The sequence below is a fragment of the Aulonocara stuartgranti genome (assembly GCF_965226115.1).
Source record: "Aulonocara stuartgranti genome assembly, chromosome: 3".
NCBI lineage: Eukaryota > Metazoa > Chordata > Actinopteri > Cichliformes > Cichlidae > Aulonocara > Aulonocara stuartgranti.
In genome coordinates, this window is record NC_138941.1 from 20926325 (window position 1) to 20932066 (window position 5742).

Sequence of the window (5742 nt, forward strand, 5' to 3'; positions counted from 1 at the left end):
GCTAGCTGCTAGCAGCTAGCTGCATGTGAATTTATTCTGCTCCTTAGCCTTTTTGGGCGTACCAAACTAGCTGCTAATGTGCTAATAAGCCTGTTTTGTTCAAAGTAGATGGGGTCCCCAGGTACAGGCGCATACAGAGCAGCATTTATGATGGCGACATTTAACAGCCAAGCCTACTAGTTATGTTTATGTCAGAATCATATCAATGCATGGACTTAATATTTTGTGAAGTTTGACCAAGGCAAGATATTAGCCGTGTTGCACCTGCAGCTTTCAGCTGCAACTGCTCCTCTGGAGAATAAAGTGCCCCACAAAAGAACTGAAAGTAATGGGACAGTTATGTCTTTGATAACCTTTTGCCTAATTATTTAGCTTGCTAACTGGCAGGTAGCAGTTTCCTACCAGCTAACGTAGCGGCACTGTTACGTTTGATGTTCTGATTCCTGTCCTCCAAAAAGGAAAGCTTTACTGAACGCTGAATGCTTTGATCTTAGTGTAAACACAACAAAGATTTCCAGTGTAAACATCCCAAAATGGCAACAAACTCCTCAAATTCCACTTTGAGGTCACCAGGGCCACCCTCTTCCTGGGCTAGCTAGCACGCAGACAGAATTAGCAGTTCATGTTGTGCGTCTCATGCGGGCTGGTTCAGGAAAAACAGAAGTAACTTTCTGGTCTGAATCAATGTAAATGTGGAAGATTTAAACACGGATACTCGTTCACAGCAGACATGTTTGGTTTGTCAGAGGAGGAAAAGGTCAGGCAAGCTCGGAGAGGACTTCTAGTACCGATGCCCTATTTTGCATTTCTAAAGAAAGGCATTCAGTTATGCAATAAAATATAATAACTTATCGATCCTACGCTTGATCTCGCCACAAAGTTTCATGATGCTCGGAAGTGCTCGCTAACAGACAAAAGGGGTGAGCAAGTTGCTGACTGAGTGAGTGGAAATGAGCCATTGGTTTCCCTGCTGCAAGTCAAAATGTTTGTTCCTTTGATACCCAACGAGTATCTGGACTTTAGCACTTATGGCACAGTGAACTCCTGGAAATGTGGCATTGTGGGGGCCTGAGTCTTCTCTCGGGAAGTAAGAAACAGAGTGCTCAGTGAGGCGAACAAGAAAACGGAGTCAAATTTAAGACAACTCAGCACTTTGTCCCCTAAAATGTACTAAACCCCAAATGTCCTTGTGTGCATCCAATAGAATTAAACTATGTTTGGTGTTATTGCTGAAGACAATGAATGGCAGCGTGCAGTCACTGGGTTCACATCACTCCAGTCTATTTAATCTCTTGTTTACAGAGGAGGAAGAGGAGGCCCTCTTCTCACTTATCCTCAGCATTTGGCATCAACATCAGCCTGAATCGTTTTGTTAGCTAAAAGCTGTACAAAAATATGTAAATATGAATGATTATTTCTTTATATGAGCACTTTGATGCAGCCTGGTTTCTACAGTCTCTGTTTGTAATTATATCCAGTTTTTCTACCTTATTCCAAACAGCGTCATTTTTCAACACTTGGAGCGAAGCTCGTTGAACTTCTGCCTTCACTTTGAATCCCTCGCTTCAGCTCTGGTACCGCTTCATATTTTTCGTTCACTGTACAAAGTTTATGCAACGAAGAAAACTGAAGATTAATTATTTGGAAAAGAAAAGTCTGCCATAACCAGTTCTTCACCTGGAAATTGTACCTCAGGGATTTTGTTTTCATCGACAGCCCTTTCACATAATCGTTCTCACCTTGTAGGCTGTCGATGTACTGATGGAAGAGTCAGGATTGGTTGTACAGGTGGGAGAAATATGAGAACCTGGGCCACTGAAAACAGAAGTCTAAAAATGTTACTTTTTTATTGTATTTTTAAGAAGTTGTGCTTTCACAAAAAGTTGGATTTTAAGGGGGAAAAGTCATGTTTTAAGAAAAAGTCACATTAGAATGTCATAGAATTTTACAATTGTGAGCAAAGAGCATATATGATCAGTTTATTAGGTACACTCTGCTAGTGCTGGGTTGCACTCTTACATCATCCAGCCGCTGCAAACAGTCTTCAGAGATTTGCACGGTTTGCAGATTCGACTGCTGCCCCACAGTGGACGCTGTGGAGTGAACTCAAGAAAGCAGTCTGAGGTGATTTGAGCTTTGTGGCACGGTGTGATAACCTGCACCATCAGAAGACGATTAAACCAGGTCAGCAGCAGTACCCAGGAAGGCTGTGGTGTGTAAACGATGCTCAGTTGGTACTTAGGGAAGAGAACACCCACACTTTAACACCGGCACACAGAGCCTGGACCACTGCTGCAGGCCACGGCGGGTCCATGTGTTGAAATTCGGACACTATCATCTGAATATTGTAGTAGAAATGACTCATCAGGGTGTTTTGGCAAACTTCTGTCGTCCGGTTTTGGTGAGTCCGAGTGAACTGTAGCCTGCTGTACTTGCTGAGCAGCCCCTGGTCTAGTCTGCTGCTGCTGCTGCTAACGTGTCCTGTGTTTTCTCCTTTTTCAGACCGTTCTCTGTAAACGTAGACACGGTCGTGGAGGAAAAAGTCTTATGATTGGCTGTAAATGAGCAGTCAAACAGGTGTACCAAATGAAGTGGTCAGCGAGTGTATGTTTATTCTGACATATTCTACACCTAAAGCAGAGAATATGACTTCATTCTCAAAAACAACTTGTGAAACCATGACGATATTCTGCGTTTCCCCTTTACACGCTGCAGCGTCTGTGGTCAGCGGCTCCATTCCTGACTCACTTTCTACAAATGATTTCATTCGTTTGCATTAGAGCAGGTCTAACCATGGCTCTAATAACGTTTTGACACAGCACTTATATTTTAAAATGAGGTGAGTTGCAGTGAAACTCATTTAAGTGAGACATGATGCACTTGATTGGATGTGTGTTTACTGTGTTTGTGGGGGGAGGAGCTCCTCCTCCTTTATGTTCTCATCACCTTTCATCTGTAAATGATCAACATATGCATTCTCTCCTCTGTGGTCTTTGAATAAATACTCATTACCACGAGTCTGTCTGTGGGGTGTCTGTACTACTCTATATCTGTGCACAGTTAAGCTCAAATAACGGACACTTGAAATGTGGTTTGAAACACCAGAAGCATCAAAAATGAGCTGAAAGAGTCCAGCTTTGGACCAGCACACAAGTTCCCTCACAATCAGCTCATTGTTTGTATAATAGTTTTAGATTTAATGAAGGCGTGAAGCATTTCACCATCATATTATTATTAATACTGTCCAACGTACAAGCATGCACGACATCTGGTGTTTTTTAATCAGATTACATTTTCCTCTGGGATGAATAAAGTATTCTGATTCTCAAATCATTGTTTCCAGTTTTTCTCGTAACCTTGGCCGTTCAACAGCTCAATTCAGGGCTGAAAAACACATTTAATCTCAACCAAATCAAATTTACACCTTGTACCTCTGTTTCTTTTCTTTATTAGGATGTGTTATGATTGAAACCTCTCCCACTAATTATAGTTTTGAATATTGAATCATACAAACAGGAGACACGGTCAGTCATTTGAAAGTTATCAGAGTTGTGAATATTAACGTTTAGTAAATAATCTCCTGTGTGGTCATGAAGAGTTCAATGAATGTATAAAGTAAAACATATTCAGTATAAGTACCGTGTTGTTCTTTTGGTCGCTGCTCAAAACCCGTGAGCACAGGTCAGGGTCGGGACGTCGCTCGAGAGCTTCCACTCAACTGCCCATCTCCAGTTCCGCTTTGTCATAAACCAAACCCAGATGTTTATGTCCTACAATAAATATAAATATACTGATATTTTAATGATTTTAATCATTTCAAACACAGTGGGAAGTAAGTATATCATTAGGATTGTCTAAATCAGGGCTCTCAAACTCGTGGCCCGGGGTCCACTTGTGGCCCACGTCACCCCCTGCTTGCACATTGACCTGAAGAAATCGAATGCAATTTGTCTCTGAAGTAGAGCTGGGCGATAGAACGATAACGATATGTATCGCGATATAACTTTTACTCGATAGAGAAATTAAGCTATCGCGATAGACCTCGCCGCTCTTGTCCTCAAAAAAAAAAAAAAAAAAAAAAGGTCAGCCAATCCAAATTAAGTAGCGCAGAGCCGAACCAATCACAGCCGCAGCGTCACGTCGCGTGACTTGTTACGTACAGCACAAGTGCCAAGCTGCACGTGTGTTTGTTTGGGAAGCAGCCAGCGGGTAATGGAGCCAGCGCGTAATGGAGGAAATGAGTGTGCCGACTAGAAAAATCAACCGAGCGTGACCGAAGAGAAAACAGATGATGGTTCCAACGCCGGAGAGATTGTCGAACGGAAGAGCCAAAGAAGTTCCGTAGTGTGAAGGTATTTCGGCTATTTCAAGTCTGACAAAAAACAGAGTAGCGTGCACTGTAAATTGTGCTGAAAGCAAGTCTGGAAATACAATAAACTGGTGCATGCGTCACACTGTGCGCCACGTTATTGTTTCGGTGAAATGAATTTCTACAATACTGTTAATTCTACTCTCTGCAGTGTTTAAATGCTTACATATACACAGTTACTGTTCGTCCACACATACGACTCACTCCAACGACCTGTTGTTGTGATTTGACTCTATGTAAATGCAAATCAGTCAAACGTGTCTGTGAACTCTGACAAAGCATTTCTGTCCTACAGGGGGAGTCTTTTTTTCCTGTATACTGATCTGGATCATAAGCTGTAGATTCAGATTGAACCCACCTGTACACCTGTGCTGTTCACTGAGTTTAAGGCACTGAAGCATGACACTAGAGCCAGACTGATGCCAGGATTGAATTTTACAGTAGTGGGTCTCGGACAAGTTCAAATCTCAGGTTGAGGTCAGAGTTCAAATTTTCTAAAAATCTTGCGAACACGATAACTTCAGAAGGAAATCAGAGTATTTTCAAATTCATCCCACAGATGCATCTACCAGCTGCCAGTATTGTATTATATGCAAACGCAGCACATCGTTTCCTTTACGAAAAGCTGCTGACTTGCATTTCTTTGGGTCGTACGGTTACATTGTAACCTTGGTTCTCTGAGTGAGAACCATATGACAGAGAACGTCACTTTCCTTCGGAGAATATTTGTCTTCAATAAACTCCACTTGTTCCAACTGTTTGCCTCCACACAGGAGCTGATTTTCAAACGTTTCATTCAAGTTTTACAACTATGTGGCTGTTATTCGGTTATGCAATAGCTGGAAGGGGGATGTTCAATATGTGTGTAACTATCAACACTTCATGGTTGTAGCGTGGGGCCCGGTCTAAAATTAGAAACTATAATCCTCTCCTCACCCAAACACCATGCAGGCTCTCATGTCCAGTCTTATTACTTTAGGGCCTCACATTAAATGAGCTGTGGCCTCCTTTAGTGTTCAAGTCGTACAAAACAAACTCAAAATGCGACATAAGTGTCACTGAACTAACACAGCCGATCCCTCAGCATGTTTGTGCTCATGTTGCCTTCATATTAAATCAGTTTTTGTTTTTTAAAGAACTTATTTGAACATTGCATTCAAACAAATCCTCCGTAACAAAAAAGTCACTTCGAGGGTCAAACTGCATTAGATGATGCAAGTGGGGGTGACGTGGGCCGCGAGTTTGAGACCCCTGATTTAGACATTTTATCAGGTTACATTTGAGTCCTCCTCACTCCCACAGTGGGGGCTGCTGGGAAAATGGTTAGTTTCTTTAAAGCCAGACAAAAGTGAAGAGACCTCCAAAAAGCCACA